Below are 24,280 nucleotides of genomic sequence, written 5' to 3'. Positions count from 1 at the left end.
TATGTCCATAGAGATTTCACTTTTATCAGAAATGAGAAAAATTAAGCTTCTGGATATAGAACAAATCATCCCTGACCTAAATGTGTCAACCTACATTTCATTCATTCATCCTTTAAATCCTTGCCTCCCAACTCTTAACACACTGTAAGATTATCAAAGAAGACATGCCTTTCAGAGGTAAAGACACAAAAGAAAACAAACCCTGTCCCCCATCATTTGAGAAATGGCCACAATGACCCTATACATTGTCCTACAGTCCTGTTTTCCATAGTTTCTAAGTGCAGAAGTACTCCTTCCTTATAGAAGCTGAGCACAAGTCTTCTGATGCTGTAAGATCCAACTGCCTAACAGCAAACTCCAGAGGATGCAGAATCAGTTCAACTCTTCACCCAATTATTTGCAGTGGAGCTAAACAGCTATCCATATGAAAGAGAAACACCTCCACTTCAGGCAGTCTGCACGTCAGCGTCCTGCTAAATCTCAAGTACTGACTAACAGCGCCTTTAGCAAGAACATGTAAATACCATGTAAACATGGAATACAATGAAAACAAAGTAAACTGGCCCATGTGAACCAATAAAGTATATTAACAACAGCCCTTCTCAACTGAGCACTGGATCTTTTACATATATGTAAGTGGATACAGACAGCAATGATGGTGAGTTCCAAGAGTCTTTGGCCCATTGAAGTAGTTATGGACCAGTGGATCTCATTTCTAGCCTAAACAAAATTTTCTCAGCTGAAATAAAATGATCAAAAAATTAAAAGCCATTTTTAAATCAAAAGAATATTTACCATTCTTAAAATAGCAAATACAAATTGAACAAAATGTGTGAGAAAACAGGCTAGTTGTACAAATCCAATTCCCTTCCCGAACTCATTGTAATCTTTTTTACTTCTCACTCACTACACCTTCTCCCCAACAATTATGAAAATTTTCAAAATACAAAAACTTGAGAATTGTTCCATAAATACCCATAATTCCATCACCTAAGCTTTTACAAGTAGCAGTATGTTAATCTCCTTTATCACAGATGTATCCCTATCTATTTACCTATGCATCCCTGTCTGTCTGGCCAAATACCCATTTCAAATTAAGCTGCAGACATCATTATACTTTGTATCATTAACTAGGGTGCAAATTTTGTTTCGTTTTCAGTTAAATTTACATACAGTAAAATGCACAAATCTTAAGTATAAAACTTAATGAATTTTGTCAAGCTTATACACCTAAATCCTAAATAAATATGTAACCTAAACCCTTATCAAGCTAGAGTATCACCCAAGAGTTTTTTTGTGCTCCTAGCGAGTCAATCCTGCATTTCTCCCAACTCTAAAAACCATCATGCTAATTTTTCTCACCAGAGATTATTTTACCTCTTCCACGACTTCCTGTAAATTGAACCAAAGAATGTGTACTCTTTTGCACAAAGCTTCTTTAACTCAGTATATTCTGAGATTCATTCATGTGGCTGAGTGCATGAGTATGTACTGCTGAGTAGTATTCCACTGTGTGATTATCATCATTTTGTTTATCCATTCTTCTGTTGACGGGCACATGGACTATTTCTAGATTTGGGCCATTAAGAATAAGCTGCTACAAACATTCTTCTATAAGTCTTTCAAAGGACATATGCTTTCATTTCTCTTAAGTAAATACTAAGAGTAGAATCCCTAGATCATTGTGAAGATTATGATTAACTTCTAAAGGAACCATGAGACCTTTCCCAAAACAGCTACATTTTACACTCCTACCAATAAGAATATAATTTCCAGTTGCTCCACGACCTTGTCAACATATGGTGTTATCAGTCTTTTAGAAAGTTAGCCATTCTCATGGAGGGGTAGTGGTATCTCATTGTTCAAATTTATACTTCCTTACTAATGATGTTGATCACTTCCTTATAAAGATTTTCCCACTTGACTCTCCAAACCCAAACTTCAAGAACCTAATCTTATTTCAAATTTTAGTCTTTATCATTAAAACAAAACAAAACAAAACAACAAACTACCACTCTGGGCTATACTTTGAGGACTGAGATGACCAGATATATGCCTAATCCCCAACACACCCAACTGTTAAATCACCTTGCTGCTAAGCGGTGAAGACAGAGGGACTCATCGAGGGAGAGAAAGAGAGAATAAAAAAACCTGTATCTGAAAATCTCTACATGCATGGCCAAGATTTCTAGTCATAATCTGAAATTTCAATAATCTTAATAATCCAAGAAACTTTAAACCAGAGTTTTCCAAATCTTGTCAATTTTTTAGTGCAGGGCTGCTCAATATTTAGCATGCCTGAGAATGCCCTGGGGATCTCATTAAAATGCAGATTCTTATTAAAATGCAGGTATGGGCCTGAAATGATGTATTTCTAACAAGCTCCCTTGCCAGCCCAAGGGCTACACTTTGGGTAGCAAAGTCTTGGTGCACCTACATACCTGACAGAAGCAAAGCACATCTTCTCTATTCCAGGCTTCAGGAAACATCTACAAATAAACTATAGACAGTGAACACCACATAGAGTACACATAAATAAACAAGGCACCGTGAACAAGGATTTGCGAAAACAAACAACAGAAACAATCACACAGATTTCAGATATGAGTTCTCAGACAAATCTTAAGCAAAGCGGTCTCTATGTTTAAAATACACAGGCCAAAACTGAAAAAACTAATAAAGGTAACAAAAAAACTATTCAAAGGGACAGATTTGAAAGACAGCCAAAAAGAATTTCTAATATGTGAATAAAAATAAAACTCAATAGACAGGTCTGGCAGCATATTAGACAAAGTTAGGCAAAGCATTAAGATATAAATTGCACAGAATGCAGCATAGAAGCCAAAAGATTAAAAATAAGAAATAATGAGGATAAAAGTAAGACATTCAAACATATGTTTAGTCACAATTTCAGAAGTACAAGGACGAAGACATGGTGAGGCATATCTAAACATTTATTGGCTTGGAATTTTCTGGCACTGGTGAAAGATACCAACCCTTAAATTCAAGAAGCCCAAATGATTATTTCAACAAGATAAATAAAAAGATACTTACCTAGACATGTCATTATGAAACCATGTAATGAAACTAAGTACCAAAGACAGAAAATCTTCAACACAAGGGAAAGGAGAGAATTTTTTACAGACTATCAGCTGACTTCTTGAAAGCAACAATGGAAGCCAGAAGACAGTAGAATTTTTATCTTCTTCAGGACACTTAAGATACATGCCAATTAAGAATTCTATACCAAATGAGATTATCTTTAAAGAATTAAGCTTGGGGCTCCAGGGTGGCTCAGTTAAGCATAAAATTCTTTGTTTCCACTCAGGTCATGATTTCAGGGTCATTGATCAAGCCCCACGTTGGACTCCACCCTGGGCGTGGAGCCTGCTTATGATTCTCTTTCTCCCTCTGCCCCTCTTCCCCCACTCCTCTCAAATAAAGTGTTAAAAAAAAAATTAAGCTTTTGTCAGATTAAAAACTGAGTTTTTTTCACCAGCAATACAAAGAAAATGACCTTGATATAGTACTGAGATTCAAGAATAAATAAGGGTGACAAACAGATAAATGTAAATGAACGTTAATGCTATGAAATTATACTATCTACTTAAGGTTTTAAAAACCGATTAAAGTAAAATGACAATATCTTAAAGCCAAGAGGAGCTTGGTAAACTGAGTTACTATTCTAAGGTCTTTGTGTTTTCTGCAAGTAAAGGTACCAATTAATTACAGACCTTGTTAGATATACTATTTTAGTTTCTAAAGTAACTGAAGACTAGAATCATACACCTATGAAAAACAATAAATTCAAATGAGGGCACCAAATTAGAAAATAAAATGGTAAAACTCAATGTCTAGTTGGATTTTCAAAACATTTCAACTAGAAGCAACAGATCTAAGTTAGAAAAATACCATGCAAACACTGGACAAAAAAAGCTGGTGTAGTTTATTAGCATTAAAAAACTGACATTACAAGTTTTTATTTTTTTTTTTAAAGATTTTATTTATTTATTTGAGAGAGAGAGAAAGAGAATGAGAGAGAGCATGAGGGGGGGAGGGTCAGAGGGAGAAGCAGACTCCCCGCCGAGCAGGGAGCGTGATGTGGGACTCGATCCCGGGACTCCAGGATCATGACCTGAGCCGAAGGCAGTCGCCTAAGCAACTGAGCCACCCAGGCGCCCACAAGTTTTTAAAAAGACATTACTAGAGATAAAAATGGTTTCTTCAGGGGCGCCTGGCTGGCTCAGTCAGTGCATGCGACTCTTGATCTCATGAGTTCAAGCCCCACACTGGACATAGAGCTTACTTTAAAAAAATTTAAAAATTAAAAGTAAATAATTTTTAAAAAATAGTTCCTTCATCATAATAAAAGATTCAATTCAGGAAGATAGCAATTCCCTTTTTTTAAAAAAGAATTTTTTTTATATATTTATTTATCTGAGAGAGAGGGGGAGAGAATGAGCAGGGGAGGGGCAGAGGGAGAAGGAGAGAATCTCAAGCAGACTCCCTGCTGAGCACAGAGCCCAACTCGGGGCTAGATCCCAAGACCCAAGATCATGACCCGAGCAAAACAAGAGTCAGATGCTCAACCAACTGAACCACCCAGGCACCCCAAGGAAGACAGCTATTCTTCATCAGCTTTAAAACCTTAAAACAAAAACTGAAAAATACACAAATCCAGAATTTAAAAACTCCTCTCTCGGTAACTGATATTAACAAGACAACCAAAAAATAAATTAGTTTGGATACAGATGTGAACAACATTATCAATAGACCTAATGGGGACAAATATAACACTGCAAATACACATTCTTTCCAAGCACACATAGAATGTTGTCAGAAACTATCCATACACTAGGCCTCATAAAGTAAACCAACAAATTCAAAGAAATGAAATCACACAGAGCATATTCTCTGACCACAATGAATACAAATGAATAGAAATCAATAGCAAAAATAGGACTAGAATATCCACAGTGGGAAAGTAAGCACACTTCCAGAGCAGTATCTAAATACTTTTACCAGGGCGCCTGGGTGGCTCAGTTGTTAAGTGTCTGTCTTTGGCTCAGGTCATGATCCCAGGGTCCTGGGATCGAGCCCCACATCGGCTCCCTGCTCCGCAGGAAGCCTGCTTCTCCCTCTCCCTCTGCCACGGCTTGTGTTCCCTCTCTCACTGTGTCTTTCTCTTTGTCAAATACATAAATAAAATCTTAAATAAATACATACATACATACATACATACTTTTACCAGTCAAATGGCAATTAACTCGAAGTTCATTATCCATTGGCAAGGTTTAGATTGCTTTTTCTCTGATTCATTACCTTGCACTTGCCCCCACTAAAGTTCACCTGAAATATTGTATATTCAAGTTTTTAAAAATCTTGCATTAAATCTCTCAGTGTTTCTGCATATTACAACTCTGAAGAGCTCCACAGCATTTTGCAAATTTAGTTATGTCATTAAATACTACAAGGGGACACATGTACTAGACAACCATGTTTCATCTACTTCTCTCTATTCAATATAGTCTCACAGATTCTTATAGAAGCTGTAACATACTACATGACAAGTCTCTATCCCACAACACCCACCACAAGTTAACTAGGGTTCAGTACTCTGTAAATGACCTATGCTGGATCACTCAGAGTCCTTCCCAAAGGTACTTTAGATAGAGTACTTAGACTGTTAAGTGCGAAGTCTGGCATTATGTTTAAGTTTAAGACAGGCACATTAGGAAGCAGTCTTGAGAGAGAGAGATAAAGCAGACACACACAGTAGAGACAACAGGTTAAGAATATCTGAACTGTTGGCTTCAGTTAATTGCTCCTGAGGCTCAGCTTCCTAATTCCATCCTTAAAAGATTTCATTAGACAAACATGAGTAGTTGATCTCAAGTAATAACTCTAGGTGACCCAGTATCCAATTAACGCTTGAATGTTTTTTTAAGTCCTAGTTTACTTTTAAAATAAAATCTTAAAAGGAGGGGAGGGGACACCTGGGTGGCTCAGTGGTTAAGCGTCTGCCTTCGGCTTAGGTCGTGATCACAGGGTCCTGGGATCAAGCCTTGCATCAGGCTCCCTGCTCAGCGGGGAGCCTGTTTCTCCCTCTGCCTGCTCTGCCACTCTCCCTGCTTGCGCTCGCTCTTGCTCTCTCTCTCTCTCGCTCTCTCTGACAAATAAATCTTTACTTTAAGTCCTAGTTTACTTTTTATGCCTCCAAATTCAGATGTTCTTTCAAGTCGGATTCACTCATGGAGATTCACTGTTTTCTCCAATAGCAGTAACAAGGACAAAACTATAAAGTTTTTGTGTACTGTGGTTCTATATGAATACCTTGTATACTTGTAACATAGGTCTCTCACTTTAATCCTAACAATCCCAGAGTTGTAGCAAGAACAAATATTACTCATATCTAACAGAAGAGATTCAAAGGAAATTCATCTATGCTCAAGTATCTAAAATTGAAATCAGATTAGAATTCCAGTCTCCTGACTCTCAGACCAATAATCTTATACGATGCCTTTTAAAAGTATAATTTCAGGGGCGCCTGGATGGCTCAATCAGTTGAGCAGCTGACTCTTGATTTTTGGCTCGGGTCGTGGGATCAAGCCCCACGTTGGGCTCCACGCTCCGCAGGGAGTCTGCTTGGGATTTTTTCCCTCTACCCCACCCCACCCCCGCTTTCTTGATCACTCTCTAAGATAAAAACATAAATCTTTTTTAAAAAAAAGTATAAATTCAGGGGTGCCTGGGTGGCTCAGTCGGTTAAGTGACTGCCTTAGACTCAGGTCGTGATCCCAGGGTCCTGGGATCGAGTCCCACATCAGGCTCCTTGCTAGGCAAGGGAGCCTGCTTCTCCCTCTGCCTGCCGCTCCCCCTGCTTGTGCTCTTTCACTCTCTCTCTGACAAATAAATAAATAAATCTTAAAAAAATAGAATAAAAATAAAACTAAAAAAGTATAAATTCATATGCATCAAATCCAGTTTGTAACTTCCGATTTCTAATATGCCTAAGTGAAAAAAATTCAACATTAAATGATAACACATACAGTTCCACTAAAATAAGATACCACTCTAAAAACTGTACCAATAGCATTGCTGAATACACTAAAATCAGTATCAAGAAATCCTAAAATTTAGTACATTCTTTTCCCATCCTTTATTAAAATTTAAGAGAGAAAAATATTAAGATGAAATACATCTAATACAAGTACCAACTTGTAGTAGCAGTAAAAGCAAGAGAAAGAGAACTGAATGAAACCACAGCCACCAAATTTCTATGTGCAGTTCATTTCTCACCCACAAATAATAAAAATAGCCAAAACAAACTAGGAGAGGTAGAAAGAGGAAGCAGTGCCAAAACATAAAAGAGGACAGTTGCGTCTGTTCTGGAAAAAAAGAGTCACCAGTAAGCATAAACCAGAAGTGACAAAAGGGTTAAGGACGATTTCGTTTTGTGCTGAGACATCAGCTAGCCCTGGCCCTCTTTTAAAGTGAGGTGAGCAGACAGTGATGACGTTAGAATCTCTGGTAGGATGCAGGCAAGACTCAAAGGAACTCTGGGAAGCTCAGACCAATGAAAGAGCAAACTGTGGAGTGAAAACCAATAGACTCTACTGGAAGCACTTATTTCAGAAGAACAATCCAAGCCTTCCTTAGGGGAGGCGATACACCTCTCAGGGTGTGGAAATATGAAAACTCTTCCCGTATCTGCCCAGAAGAGAGGGGTGGGAAAGCAAAGAAAGAGGGCATTTCAGACAGACAGACAGCTTCAGAAAGGCCTGGGGGAGAGGGGGGGAGGCCTGGGGAGGTAGATAATGAACGAATGAATCAACAGGAAATAGCCAGAGGGGAGTCTCAGAGGAAAGTCTGAAAGCACCTCAAAAACTGAAATGACAAAAGAAACTCCAAAGAAGTAATGCACACCTAAACTCTGCCAACCTAACTGCATATCAAAGACAATAATGTAGAAAGTGCTAGTATGTCTTTCAAAACAAAACATTCTGTATAAACTTCTAAAAAACAAGAAAATGAATGGAAGTCTGTAGAAGCCAATCAAAAATTCAATTTTTACCTGTTGGACTTCTACCTTGAAATATCAAAAAGAACTGGCAAACTGCTCCCTACCAGGTAGAACCAGAACTCTTGAGTTTGGTTCTGAAGTAAATTTGGCATCTTCCAAGAATAGTTTCCTATCCAGCCTTGTCCAAGTGACAGTTACAGCCAACAAATAAGCATAGTTTCTAGTTAACAGGCTGTTTAAATTCAAATAATAATTTCAAGTAGAAAAATTATCAAAACGGATGAACCCTCCTTGGAGGATAAATCCAAGTACCAAGTAGTTTCCATCTGTAGTCCCATACTACAAAATGGGCAAGGCTAGTTTTTTTTTAAAAATTGGTATGATTTTAACTAACAGAAGGACAGTATATCACATGTGAATCATCAATTCTAAAACTTAACCTAAAAGTTTACAGAAAATCCAATGAGTACAGGGTTTATTTTGGAGCAATGAAATGTTCTGAAATTAGACTGTGGTGATGGTTGCACAACTCTGTGAATATATTAAAAACACTGTAGATTTTAAATGGGTGAATTGTATGGCATAAGAATTATGTATCTGGATAGAGCTGCTTAAAAAAATTCTGTTTTGCTTTGAAAGTGTTTCCTGCCTTCCAAAGTACTGCATAAAAAGGAAAATTCTAAAGCTGTTGCTTTTAGATCTTCAAATATGTCAACAAACAAAATGTTAACATGCCAGGCTCTTCCCAACAGGTACTGAAAGGTACTATAAACCAACTGACATTTTAAAGACAAATAATCATCATTTGTTAAGAATGAAAAGACTCCTACCTAGAATGGAATACATTTTTTAATGCATTTACTAAACATGACTGATAATCCAATTTCTTCACTACTTAATACATCTTCCTATTCTCTATTCTAATAAAGTAATGATGCCTTTTCTACTTCATAGTCTTTACACTGGTTAGAAAGTCAGTAAGTTTTTCTTGTTTTCCAACAATGTTATTAAATATAAAAATAAAATGAAAACCAGAAGTATTTACATAGGAACTAACAACTATATTCCACAATACCTAATATTGGATCAATTTAAGCATTTATTAACTTTTTCTAAAGCAAACAAAACAAGAATAATCAAATCCAACATGGATACTATCACTTACCTGTTCTAAAAGAAGTTCTTCTAGGACTCAAAAAGTCCAGTGATCCAAATGGAAGTACTAGTTTACTTTCTATCAAAACTTTAACAAAACCTGAAGACTGAGGGACAGATATTCTAGATACGTAGACTCGTAAAAATGTATTCAATCAACAGATGTTTGCAGTTCAACTGTGCAAAAGGCACTGATGTGTCTTTTAAGTCAGAAATAATTGCTTTAAGGAAACTTTAAAATGCACTGTAGTTAACCACCCAAGTTAAAACAAAAAATCCAGAACTATCGCAACCAGTTCTTCAAGAATTTTCATTAATCAGGTTTGGTGCAACCCACTTTAAAAAGGAAAAGAAAGAATGCCTGCTGAAGGAAAGGCAGATTGCCCTGAAGTGAAAAATAAAAAAATTTAAAAATGAAGGCAGGGTGGGGGAAGAGGGGAGGGCATACTATCAACTCCAGGGAGGTTTACATTAATGTCCTTAGACTAGAATTCTTTACTGAGTAATTTTTTTATTCCTCATATACAAATTAAAAAAATAATAGCTCTGCTCCTGGTTTATTAACTATATGAGATATACCCACACATCTAAAAATCAAGGGCGGGGAACCACATGAACACAAGTCATTTTACACCTGTCCACCAAGAGAATCACCTCCTCTATGTAGAGCACTTCGGAGCAGTGCCTTTACCTACATTTCCTCACATTTCAGCCTTTACAATGGTCACGTCAGTCTTTTGGAGGGGAGGGAAGAATGAGGGGACACCAAGGCCAAGACTTACTAGTTGGGATATGGGAGTGCCAGGTCTTACTCAGCTGCTCAATTATTTAAAGGGGTAGTCTCTCCCCAATGGTATTTATCTACCATTGGGGAAGCAGACAACAGTAACACTGGATAGTACTGGGAGGAAAATTAAGCAATCAGTAGAGAGAATAAAGGAGGGGGGACTACACACAGGAGAAGGCAGAAGGTAACATTCCCTACCCAAATTCCATCTATCCCACACTCTTCCCTGCTAAAAGAATCCTGCCTTATAGGGGGTAAAAATCCCTTCACCTCTGAGGAAGGAGGCTACTCCCTGGCCCTCAGGGATGAGTCATGATTGGGCCAAAGCCAGTATTTTTTCTCAAATTCTAAGATTAGAGCCTTGAAATCAATTTAGACCAGGGGTTTATAATCAGGAGTTCATGAACTTGGATTGAAAAAAATAATTTCACTAACCTCTAATTGAAATTTAACATTTCCTTCTATCCTGAATAGGCAACAAACCACAGCATCATTGGCAGTACCGCTGGCTTTGCACCAAGAGAAATCACAGATATTATCCTATCATATTACAATTGTTGCAGATACCTCAAAATATCATTTACATCCATCACTGCTTTCAACAGCTGCTAGATCATGTTATTGAAAATGCTAATAAAGAAATGTATTACTATTTTACAGCATACTAATTTAGCAGTTTAAGAACTAGATTTCAACATCTGATATACTGGGGGTTTGTCTTATGCAATTATTTTAGGAATTTAAAATTATTTTGAGGAGTCCACAGCTTAAGACTGAAATGGTCCACACCACAGAAAAGGTTAAGAATTCTCGGACTTAAAAGGTCGTAACCAGAAGTTTTAAATTAAATAGAGAATAGTAGCATGCCGAATGCTTAAGTACTGTTTGACATTTACTTCAGTTACACACACATTTCTATACATACACTGGTGAAGCAAAGTAGGGCATTTCTTATCATGGACTGAAGATCAAAAGAATTTAAAAGCCAGTGGTTTAAACCTATATTCATACAATTACACCATTACTCTTATTTTTGCCAGAGGTATGCCCTAGCTCTCCCCAAATAAAAGGTATGGTGAAGTATGCTAAGCATCCTTCAGGAATACTTTTGCTTTCTCTCCAACAAATAAATAAAAGTCTTCAAAAATTAAAAAAATATATATTAAAGTGTTTTAATTGTCTATTAAATTTACTAACACCTAAATTATGACATCTGAAAAATAACAAATTCACACACTGCTGACTGTAATTTCATACATTTATAGCAACTGTGAAAATAAGTCATTTAAAAAGAACTATTATATGGTTCTTTTATATAGAATAAAAGCTATTAAACTCCTTCTAGGAGCCAATACCCTAATCAAAAAAACTGTAATTTAGCAACTATCATTTGATCACCTCACTGGGAACAAGGCACTGTGCTAAGCACTTCTCTCCCACTAAAAACTCAAAAGAATCCTATGAAGTACGATTTTCCTATACTTCATACCTTAATAACTTGCCCAAGATCAAACAACCAGGAAACCAGAACCCAAATTCACCCTCCTGATGAGTCCACCCATACTGTCAAATGATCTCCTTCAACCTTACAACTCTAACACTCAGGGAATTCCAAGATGTTATCAGAGAAATCCATCTTCTCAAACCTGTCTTTTTAGATAGTCTATCAACAAAGGAAAGAAAAGCTTCCTCTCAAAAAGAATGGTTACTAACAATAATAACGCATGGAGCACTTATCCTTTACCAGCCATTGTTTCAAAGTTTTACATAGTAACCAATTTAATCCTCACAACAAACCTAAAATAGGTATTACTATCATTCCCAGCAAAACTGAAGCAAAAAAAAGTGACTGACCCAAGGTCACAAAGTTAATTGTATCAGAGCCAGGGTTTAAGTTAAATTCCAGTCTTTGCTCTTAGCCACTTACACCAAATTCTTTTATCACTTACACATTATTACATTACCTTTTAAGACATATGTCATTTCCAAATCCTGTGAACCAAGTAAAGGCAGCAGGGGGTTGGCAAACTATGGCACACAGGCCAAATCTGGACCACTGCTTCCTTTTGTAAATAAAGTTTTATTTAAACAAAGGCAACGGCTGCTTTTGCCCCACAACAGCTGAGTAATTACAACAGAGAAGACATGACCCACAAAGACAAAAATATTTGCTGTCTGGCACCTTATAAAAAAAAGTTTGCTGACCCCGGTTCTGGAAGACAGTGTAAAAGCCTTCCTCTAAACCATCCAAATTAATATACATTTTTTTCTTTATCATTATAAATAAAAACAGCAGCAGCTACCAATGAAGTATATACTACTTATGCAAGATCCTAACAGCAACCCATTTTATACAAAAGAAAACTAAGCCTCAGAGGGTTTAAATGACTTATCCAAGATCACATAGCTAGCATAGGGAGGATCTTGTTTAAATCAGAGTTTCTTGCATCAAGGCCCATATCCTTTGTATAGGGAGGGCACTGCCTTCAAAATATGTAAATGTGTATAGCCACGAAAAGTTGTTTATGAAAACTGACTAAAGTTTCACGATAAAAACACCAACTTTAAAAAGAAAAATGTTCATGTAAATGTATGCACTAATATTAATTGGCTCATACTTTCATCTTATTTTCCATTATACCATATTTATATATTTCCTGTTATTCCAATTGGGTTTATGAATAACCCAGGGATACTCAAAACACAGGAAGAATATATGGTACATTCTGCCTATGTAAAGTTATGGGGCAAAAAACTCACTTAAATAAACACAGAAAATAAACACAGCATGTAGACTGTATTTACTCAGTACAATTAACTCTCCTTGGCCACTGAAAAATTCTACCCTCTTCTGAAGCAGACTCTCATCCACCCTCATTACACTTCTTGTGCAGAATGTCCAACTCTCTTCTATTTACCCCCTTACCTATCCATCCCCAGCCCACCTACCTCCCCATTTCCCATCCCTCCTCTGGTGGAGACTAACCTATGTACCAGTAAGCCAAGGGAAGGATTCAATAGAGGTTGGTTGCTGTTGCTATTATTCATAGAGCCTTTTCTTATTATTCTTATCCCATTCATCTCCCACACCACTAGACTGGTCTACATCACTGTTAAGACTATATTATACATATTTATAGTGAAAACCACATCAGAAAGATAACAAGGAACTGAATTTGGAATTAAATGTGATCAAGTATACATGGATGAAGATAACTATTCTGAGAAATATTTGAGTAATATTTTTACCATATTCTCTGTTCCTAACAGCTAGTCACCTGGTAAGACATCTGAATAATGTCTTAAAATTCAGTTTAAGAGTTTTTATAGTTACTTTTATTCCCAACTTTATCTCCTTCCCTAATGAGACTATAAACTCAAGGCCAAGGACCACATCTTACATGTCTTCCTAATCCTAAATCTTGATTTAGGACTTTAAATAAGTATTCAAAAATATCTATAATAATACATACCATTTGCTTATTATTCATATACATTAATTCTATGTCCACCGCTAACTTCAGACTACCTACGCTGAGAGCAGACATCTTACGTATTTTTCTAGGTCTGAGTATTGCTAATGCAATTTAAGCAACACCTCTAAAAGATAAATGCAGCAGTTGCTGAAACCAGCCTAATTCCTTGCACTGGACCATGACTCTAATACTGGACCGTAAGACAGACCTAATTGCAGAATGTTTTTTTAGAACCACTGTTTTACTAAGTCTCTGACTGTATGTTCCTTAAAAGATTAAGCCATTCCTAACTTTAAAACTCTTAATTAATATGGAAACTTCCCAAATCCTTTACTATCGCATTAAAAATTAAAATAAACTCAGCAGGCATCCTGTAAAAAGTTCTAAGTATCTCTAAATATGGTAAACCCTGAAAAGTTAATTGTGCATTATGAATCATCTTATTTTTCTTTTTTAGTAACAAGGAAGAATTAACGCATGCTGAATGGAAGTAAACGCAGGAGTTAAGCTGAAGGTCCATCCGACAGAAAAGAAAACGCTGGTATTCCAGCAAACATGAAGTTTACCGATTCTTTAGCTGAATCAAGAACTAGGAGCTGAGTGTCATTTAACACCAGTGCCACAACGGAGATCCCCAAATGATGGTTTACTATCTCTTCCATAATTCCTTTCAGAATCCTTAGTTTGTGTAATGAGAAGATACCTGGAGAATAAATGGCATGGCCTAATACACAGGCAGCTGAAAAGTAATACTAGATGGTTCAAAGAGGCAGAAGCGGATTATCTTACAGTGCCACACCAAAGGCTGAAATTCCCCAAGTCTTACCTCATAGCAGCAACTGGAAGGGCAAACTTTTCAAAAGACTGGGTGAAGAGTAAAGTAAAAAAGGAATAAACTCTGCAATTAACAGTCTAGTTTTCTGACAGAAGTATTTTGAGGTCAAGATGTGTAAATTAACACTGAAGTTCCTAATGACAGTTGAGAAATAATTAGGAAACTAGTCTGATTACATACAAAGCTGCAAACTACTGAAATCTTCTAAAAAATCAGCCTAATTGTTGCCATCTACTGGGAGAAAGGCAGAAATGCTTGTGGGTCTGGGATGGAGGGGTAGACTTCAAGTCTAATTCCCTCGAGACTAGGCCGCTCTCCCTAGGTGGATATAAGGAAATGTGTTTAATAAAGGAAAAATTAGGAAGCTGCACGAATGCCTTGAATGAAAAGACACTCTTGTCTCTTGTATTAGTAAAATACACAGCCTTCACAAACGTTTTTATTCCAAAGTCCACGAACCCCCCCAAATTGTGCTATACAGCTTTAACAGGTGTAAGTCATGAACTTGCACTAACTGCTAACATCTCTCCTATTTCCACACAAGAATAAAATGAATTCAAACTGCAATCAGCAAAGTCTACAAGAATACTCTAGGAACAAAAGCTGCTGTAAGAAAACTAAATATTATTGCTACCAGACCCCTGAATGAAGTAGTATTCTCTGTATCTTTAGTTTCTCTTTAGCCACCAGCTAACCTCATTTCCTAATTTTGAAATCCTGTTTTGTGTACTTTTATAAAAGTAACAGGGATAACAAATAGTCTACTATGACATCAACCAAAGTGCTAGGCAAATATTTTACTAAGATATTTAACTTGATTAAACAGGTAATATTGGGGTGCCTGGGTGACTCAGTTGGTTAAGCGACCAACTCTTGATTTTGGCTCAGGTCATGATCCCCACATCAGGCTCCTTGCTGAGCATGGAGCCTGCTTGAGATTCTCCTTCTCCCTCTACCCCCGCAGTCCCCCGCCTTGGGAAAAACAAACGAAAGACCCCAAAAGAACAGGTAATATTAACTTGCACTTTTTTTAAAGTACATAAATACTGGGACGCCTGCGTGGCTCATTCAGTTAAGCATCTGACTTCAGCTCAGGTCATGATCTTGGGGTGTGGGATCAAGCCCCACATTGAGCTCCCCACTCTTGGGGCTCCAGAATCTGCTGAAGATTCCGCACTCATGAGCTCTCTCTCAAAAGAAATAACTACATCTTTTTTTTTTTTTTAAAGTATGTAGGGGTGCCTGGGTGGCTCAGTTGGTTAAGTGTCTGCCTTTGGCTCAGGTCACCATCCCAGAGTGCTGGGATGGAGCCCCACATCAGGCTCCCTGCTCAATGGGGACTCTGCTTCTCCCTCTCCCTCTGCCCCCCCACCCCACTCGTGCTCTCACTCACACTCTCTCAAATAATAAAATATTTTTTTTAAAAATTATGTAAACACTGAAGTCATAATTTGCTTTTCTTAAAACATCGTGTTTTTTACTGCATTACATGTTTAGCAGAAGTTTCTCTTATAAAGAGGGCTGACATTACTGAGGAACTCAAAAAATCACGTATTAATTTTCAAACAGTACTCTGAATTAAAAAAAACTGAATATAAACAATAGATGAATGTGTTAAGACAAAATGACTGCCACCCTCCACTAACAGGGACGAACTCTATGACTGAACAGAGGAGTAACAGGAGTCATCAGACAGCTCCTGCTTACTGAAAAGAGGTACTCTAACTACTAAGTAGGGAAACTAAGCAAAAAGTTTTACCTCCACTGCTTTTTTCACCCCAAAACTTAAAATAACCCCTACAGTGTACAGTCCTAGAAAGGGAATCCATTTCATAGAAAGGTAAGATCCAAATAAGATCTGAAAGCACTTTTTCTTTGTAGATCATTTACAAATTAAATATTTCTGTACACTTTTTTCATGTCACCACCTATTCAGGGATCAACAACAAACTCAACATGTCTATTTGTTAAATCTAATTTTGTAATTTCTCCCATTTAAGAACCTCAATCATCTCAGCCTGACTTCCTATTTCATAAATGTGAACTCTCTACTCCAAAGGGCCAGTTTATCTGACCATTAGATCCTCACCTCAACTTCACCTTTTTAAGCTCCCCATTCTTCTCTACCTACCCAAACAACTGAGGCCAATTCAAGTCCCTCATCTCTCCATAAAGTCTTCCTCAACCTAGTCAACTTCAACCTAGGACTGAATCTCCCTCCAAGCTTCTGAGTACCCACTCTGTAAAACTCAACTTTGTACTTAACAATATGCACAATGGTAGATGTTGTGTTCTGTCGTCAGAGTTTGAATAAAGTACCACATCTCTTCAACATAAGAGATCCCATTTTATAAATCTATTCCTCCTCAGCATTTTTCAAGAGGGTTTGGAACCAGAAATGCACATGCATTACTTGCTGAGGAAGTATTTTCACAACGAAGGCACTTCCACCCATTTATTCAGTAAAGCCAAATTTCGTGCCCTAATTTATCAGTTTCTTAATTTAGATTCTCATATTCTACATTTAGAAAACCTGCATTTAGAGTATCTACAGGAGGGACACCTGGGTGGCTCAGTCAGTTAAGCGCCTGCCTTCGGCTCGGGTCATGATCCCAGGGTCCTGGGATTGAGTCCCACATAGGGATCCTCGCTCAGAGGGGAGCCTGCTTCTCCCTCTCCTGCCGCTCTCCCTGCTTGTGCGTTCTCTCTCTCTCGCTCTGGCAAATAAATAAATAAAATCTTAAAAAAAAAAAACAACCAGAATATCTACAGGATACTTCTCTATGCTAAACACTATACTATATATAGTTATCAAGTAAATTCAACCAGGTTAAGTGATTTTCAACTAAATGAAACCACGGAACTCAGGGCAAGAACCTTCTGTATTCCTCCCAGCAGAGACCTGGCACACAGTAAGCACTAGATAAATATGTATTGATAAACACGTTTTTACCTGGTAGTAAACATAATTCCCAAATGCTAAACCTAAGGTAACAAAGTTAGTAAAATAGTCTAGTGCCTTAACAATCCCTTAAAATGGGGATTTTCATGAGCCCTAATTCTGAAAAATTTATATTTTAGCATCCTACACACAGCTACCAAACCCTGAGAAATGAAAATAAGCAAGCTGACAGAAACTATGGCAAATGGTGCTACTATTATTTCACAATATAATTCCTCAATGTGTCACCAAAACAAACTATCACTGCCATGTACAATGCAGGTCAGGAGCCTTGTGCCAGCCACCGTGGTGATGGCAGAATGAGAGCTTTATCACAAAAAGCCAAAGATCTAGTTAAGAAGAAAGTGACTAATTATAATAAGAGAGATGGTGAAAGCAGTAACTAAAAACTAACAAAATGCTATGGAAGGGAGAAGTGAGGAGTAAACTCTTACAGGAGGTACTGGAAGAAAGTGAAGTGTGTACCTGTAGCTACGAGAGACCCAAGATGAGGGAAGGGTGTCGATCCAGGTAGACTTAACAGTCAAAGTCCATCAAGAAAGCTGAAGTTCCTGGAGTGTGTTCAGAGAGGAACAAGCAGCTCAATCTGACTGCATGCAGCCAAGGGTGCAAAACAGACAAGATTACAAAATACCGGGGCCATAGCAGAAGTTACAGCATGTTCATGTATTTACTATTTACAAGGCTACTACAAGCACTTGATTTTCAGGAAGATTAAAAAAAAGGGGGGGGAGGGAGAGGCCCTCCATATGATCTCCATGAACCTACTCTCTAAGGACACAAAGCAGCTTAAATTACAACTCAACAGTGAATTTCAGACGGGCTATCTGTAAAAACCCATTCTGGGTTTCCAGGGCATCACACGTTTACCAGTATAAGGACTTCAAATTGAGTTAATCTGACCTTAAGAAGATATAGCACAAGGTACATCTATTTATTCAGAATGCTGCCCACGGGTGGAAAGAGTAGGAGTTTTGAAGTCAGGGCAGAACTCATTGGTTATGACAGCCAACAAGTTGATTAAAATACACATTGAAATGCTGTAACTTCAAGTCTTGAAGACTTGCTGATAGACACTTCAGCTTATAAATAGCCTTCAAGGGGCGCCTGGGTGGCTCAGATGGTTAGGCATCTGCCTTCGGCTCGGGTCATGATCCCAGGGTCCTGGGATCGAGTCCCGCATCAGGCTCCCTGCTCCGCAGGGAGCCTGCTTCTCCCTCTGCCTCTGCCTCTCTCTCTCTCTCTGACTTTCATGAATAAATAAATAAAACATTTAAAAATAAATAAATAAATAAAAAATAAATAAATAGCCTTCAAAATCCACATATAGGTAATAACATATTTATAGAATATATCCTTTCTAAAAAAGAAACAAAGAAACTAAACAAAAATGATGTATAAAACTCAACTGCATACTTAAATACATATGCATCATATCAAAATATATTTAGGGCCTCAGTGTAGAATTTAAATGACCAACTATTATATGTAAATAAGGGATTATTAAAGACTATGAAATGGCTTGTCCTCACTTTTTTAATACATGACAAAGTAACTTGTAGTCTCTAAAACACATATCCAATAGATTAAAAAGAAAACTTCCAAAACCTTTTTTAGCATCAACTATGATTCAAAAAGTTTGTCAAGGGGCGCCTGGGTGGCTCAGTCGTTAAGCGTCTGCCTTCGGCTCAAGTCACCGTCCCAGGGTCCTGGGATCGAGCCCCTCATTCGGCTCCCTGCTCAGCGGGAAGCCTACTTCCCTCTCTCCCACTCCCCCTGCTTGTGTTCCCTCTCTTGCTGTATCTCTCTCTGTCAAATAAATAATACCTTAAAAAAAAAAGTTTGTCTAAACAAATAAGACGCTAAACCGTTACAAATTATTTTCACTTACAGCAATATTTTGTTCTCACAAAACTTGTTCCTTTAATAAGGATTCAAAGATTCCTTAATACAGGCCAGACACTGTGCTAGAGGGATAAAAAAAAAAAAGGGGAAGATGGACTTGAAGGAATTCATAATCAACTAAAGAACACTATCATATCTTCAAAAACTCTCTAGTCTACATATATAACAGAAGTATGTTCTAGGTAGAAGGGTGTTAACAAATAAGGCAATGGCAATGAACCAGTGAGGAAGGGCCCTGTGTTCCAATCTAGCTTCATAGCCTAACCTCCTCAACAGTGTCTAGCATACAAATGACAATTAAATCTAGGTTAGGTGGCAATAACCACACTCCAGATTAGGCACTTGAAACTCACAAAGGTTAAACTATTTGCTCAAGGTCACAAAGACAGAAAAGGCAGTCAAGACCACTACCCAATTATTCTACCTTCAAATCAGATGTTCACTTGAACAATAAATGCTGTTCTCTAATGAAAAGGACAGAGTAGCAAGCAGTTTTTTTCACTCTAGACCACTAAAATGACTTTTTAAATCAAGCAGAGCTGCAAAATTACTAATAGCTTCTGCACACTCAAGTCAAAACAGGTAGGTCTGAATAATGGACAAGTTCCTTTTTCTTCTGGCCAACCCAGTTTAATGAAACTAGAAGAATCACAACCAAATTCTGAAAGGCCTCAGAGAAGAACTGTGAAGCAGACTTATCTCAGCCTAGGAAACAATTTCTCTTGACCATCACCTAAAATCAGTAAGTCAGGGTATTAGATTTAAAGAACTGCATTGTTAAAAATCCAGAACACTCACCAAGTTAAATTTTACTTAAAAAAAATCAAGAGACTGGTTCAGCATCAGTCTATTTACCTATTTACTCTAACAGTGAGCACCCACTGTGTGTCAGAGTAACCTAGCAGACCAGGTAGCGATTATAGAGAATAACTGCTAGGGGTTTAGGCCTTCAAGAATCTGTATGAACTATACAGAGGCACTGAAAGAAAACACACAAATGTAAAGTTAACATTACATGTTAAGAACTACAAGCACCAGGATTATATAACAATCTATAGATTCTATCTATCTATGGTGTAATATCCATCAACTTCTTTCTTACTCTTCCACCCTTTCCCGGCACTCGATGGTACAGCAGTCAGGAAGACATGAAGAGGCTGTGATCACAAAACCAAATAGCGTCTTGAGGAATCTGTCGAGGCTAAGAAACTTCCCAAGCAGGAAGACTGGTTGCACAGTCAGCAAGACTAGGCTAACATTACTGGTTTGGAGTGGGAAGGAAAATGGGTATTATTTTCAATCAGGCATGTGAGTGCACCTTCATGCAAAACACAGTGATACAAGATAATCCTTGACTTCGGAAAGGCTATAATCCAGTTAGGGAAACAAAAGGAACACATGTCAACAAATTCAGCACTATAATCCCCAAATGGAGCTTATTTAGATAACCAAGAAATAAAAAGGAAAAGCTCATGGGGTAGAAGTTTTTGAGGAAGTGATATGAAGGGTTGAGTTGAAGTGAACCTAAAATGGTTTAAATAAAGGAAAAGTGCATGTCAGGCTGGCAGTAGCAAGAACATGAATGAAGAGGAAAAGCAACAAACAGGTTGCTTTTTCAACTTGAGTCCATTCAATTACCTCAGCAAACAGAAAGATAAAGGGTGAACTGGTATCCTATTTGCTCAGAAAGATCCTCACCCACCCACTTAAAAGAACTAAAAAAAGAAAACAAAATCCTAAATCCTGTAAAGAAAACAGATCAAGATTTGGCAATATTTCCCCTTAACTGTAGTCTCTGACATTAGAAAGCAATTTCTTAAGAGCCACAGACCTGAACACATACAGGTTATCAATAATAAAAATGTAAAGAAATTTCTCTAAGGATGATTAATAAATTTATTCAGTAGGAGATATGGTGAAAAAGTATCTACCATGCTGATGCAAATAATAATAATAATAATAAAAAATAACAGAAATTGGGCCCAAGTTCCACTACCAATTTAGCAGCAGTTTCAAAATATAAGTTGCTGTAACTTCATATCTGCAACCTACCTTACATCAAGGTCACCCCCCTATCACCATCACTGGTGAGAAGCTCTTGTTTTTAATGACCTCAAAATAGCTACTGTAATTTTCTAAAACTAATGATAATATATTACACTTATTTAGCAGTCTGTAGTTTTTCACAGCCATTATATCCACTGGGTCTCAAAACTACCCAGTGAGGTAAAACAGTGATTACCCATCCCTATTTTACAGATAAAATTACTGGAGACCAGGGGCACCTGGGTGGCTCAGTCAGTTAAGCGTCTGTCTTCAGCTCAGGTCTTGTTCCTGAGGTCCTGGGATGGAGCCACACATGGGGCTCCTTGCTCAGCGGGGAGTCTGTTTCTCCCTCTGACCCTGGTCATGCTCGCTCGCTCTCTCTCTCTCTCAAATGAATAAAAAATCTTAAAAAAAAAAAAAAAAGGTAACTGGAGACCAGATAGGGTAAATGAATAGTTCAAGGTCACACAGCTACTAAATGGCAGTGTGTGAATTCCCAAGCCATTGTTTGTCTCTTTGCTGGGATGATGTGCTTAAGTAAGATCATAAAATCTTATCTAGGTAACATAAATCCAGTAATCTTAAAAGTTAGAATGGAAAGGTAAATATTCAAATTTACTTTGCTAGGTGAAAACACTGATTTTACACTGGCTTAGCACCCCCTCAATTTTTAAAATATTTTAGCTTAGCAGCTTCTGGAACTCTAACTGCCAAAAGTATTCTAAAACTTTTAGAAAGTAAATGAAAAACTAAAAAAAAAAACAAACCTGTTCACTCACACAAACTAAACAGTAACCATCAGCTCAGCAGACTTAAAAACCACTCAAACTCCTTAAAAACTGGGAATCGAACAGAAACAATAACATTAATTGCATTCTACATTAATTACATGGCAATTCTTAAATCCTTATGGATACCAGCACATTCATAGAAAAGCAGATGTGGAAAAAGCCCACAAACTCAAACCACGTTAATATGTTCTCTTAAGCGTAAAATAAATGAAATAAAAACTCCCCAAACAATCTCACAAAGATGATGTAAAAGCCACACTAATAAATTAATATTTCTGGGCCTGAAAATGGGAGCAAGGTTATTTCAAAAGAAATTTTGTTTACTTTAAAATTCACACTTAGTATTGATCTCCTTGCATAATGAAAATAAACCTCAATAAAACCATCTGCCAACTGATTGTCTCTAAACCTGATAATGCCATTCCTCAACCTTAACCGCCCCCCCCACTCCCCTCCACCCCGAGTAAATGCGACACACACACAGGCCTCACATATAGGCCTCTTGCCTTTTTCCCCAGTAACTAGGACCTTTGTTCCTAGCGTCGGTTTTTTGCCCCACTCAATAGCTCTTTCAACTTTCTACCCTATATTTTTTGTTTTGTTTTGTTTTTAGAGAGAAGATCCTCAGCCTCAACTTTCTGGGTCTTTAAAAAATGAAATGCCAAAAATATCTACAGAGAGACTGGAGAGGAATAGAAAGTTGAACACAGCACTAAAGGGCCTACAAAACGGAGTAAAGCCCGGGGATCGGGTGATTTGGCAGCCCAGGCAAGATCCGGGGAAGGCCGACTAGGAAAGGAGACAGCAGGGGAGCAGTTAGACGTCCACTCAGAACACATTCACTGCGCTATTAAACGTACCCCCGCACCCCTCACACACGAACGTTTACTCACTGACACAGTCCCTCCTTCAATTAACTAACGAAGCAATTAAACTCTACCCACCGCCAGACACGATGCTTAAGCTAAACGTCCCCAAAGTAAAACGGCGTTATCAAAAACCAACCAACCTGTCTTAAGGGTTTAGGAGCAGCCCCTTCCGTTCTCTCCTTACCACACAAGGGTAACCAATTCCCTCCCGTCCCCCCAGCAGTTCAAATGTGTTAAGTTATTTCCTCCCGATTTGCATGGGTTTTTAAATCTTTATTAATCTTCTTCCCTGTAGCAAATTAAGGATTCCTGTTACTCTGAGGAAGGAAGCGCCACCAAGGACAGGATTTGGGATTTTCCAACCTTCGTTATTTGAACTCCCCTGTAACTTGTTTCTGAACTAGAAACCCACTCACCATGGAGGAGGATGCAGAAGAGGGGGAACTGAATGGACAAACGATGTAATAGGTTTTATGTAATCCACATATAAATAAATTAATCGCCTGATTCGCTTTGAATGCTAATACGATTGGAGTGACAATTGGTCCACCTCCCTCCCAAGTCCTGGACCCCCACCCCCGATTTCCATTCTGATCTATTAAGAAGCATGCTCTGCTCTTCTCAGCCAAGTTTCTCGGCCTCTTTTCCAGACCCCCTGCATGCCCGTCTCTTCGTCATCCTCACTCAGCCTCAACTTCCCACGGCTAAAGAAACTGCCCAGCGCAGACCCCGTCTCCGGCCTCGCCCGCCCACAACCCTCCCCCCTTGGCAGGAAACCCCTTACTGCGGTCTAAAGTCACTCCGGCCTCTTCCCTCCTCTGACCCTCGCTTCCCACAACTGTTGTCACTCGAGCTGCTCCCTAGTTTCCATTTCCGGGCCGTCCCCGGCCCTGGAGCCTCCTCTCTCCCGGTTTCCGGGCCCCCCATCCCATTTCCGGGGAACCCTTGCCGTCTTCACACCCCCCACCTGCACTTCCGGCCCCCCACTTTCTCGCTTCCTAGACGCCCCCCAAGCTCCAAAGCCCACTTCCGGCCCCCCCGGCCACCACCGGGCTCCCCAAGATCCGCACGCCTTACCCCGGTTCCGTGAAGGGCCCTCCTCATCGCGGGGGGCCGGAGGAGGGACCCAGCTAACCCCCACCCCGCTCCCGCCCGGCCCCGGTCTCCCTCGAGCGCCTCGCCCGTCAACCCTCAGCCCGGTCCTTCCGCGGCCCCGCCGCCGCCGCCGCCGCCGGGAGCAGGCCGAGCGGGGGCCGAATCGCGGCGATGACACAACCGGGCTTCCTGGGACTTTCTGTTCCAGCTCCTCCCCACCCCCCCCCTCGACCGCCCCCCCCAACCTCTCGGCACAGCCCCCTCCCCCAAGCCTGGCCCGGCCGCTCGAAACTGCGCCCCAATTACCTAGTTGGGCCCCAAAGTCTCCGGTCCGGA

The 24,280-nt window shown here is 38.9% G+C and overlaps 1 long non-coding RNA gene across 1 annotated transcript; it reads right to left on the bottom strand.

Moving 5' to 3' along the window:
* On the bottom strand, positions 1-24,148 carry LOC145720440 (uncharacterized). The gene is made up of 2 exons (XR_014143345.1): positions 18,550-24,148; positions 1-18,332 (listed from the first exon to the last, which is right to left on the bottom strand). It is a non-coding gene; the product is annotated as an uncharacterized LOC145720440 (long non-coding RNA).
* Positions 24,149-24,280: the final 132 nt, after the last annotated feature.

Source organism: Leptonychotes weddellii, chromosome 3 (assembly GCF_054177405.1).
Source record: "Leptonychotes weddellii isolate Sample4059 chromosome 3, ASM5417740v2, whole genome shotgun sequence".
NCBI lineage: Eukaryota > Metazoa > Chordata > Mammalia > Carnivora > Phocidae > Leptonychotes > Leptonychotes weddellii.
The sequence above is the reverse complement of the archived record's forward strand: the minus strand, read 5'-3'. Positions and strand labels throughout refer to the sequence as shown.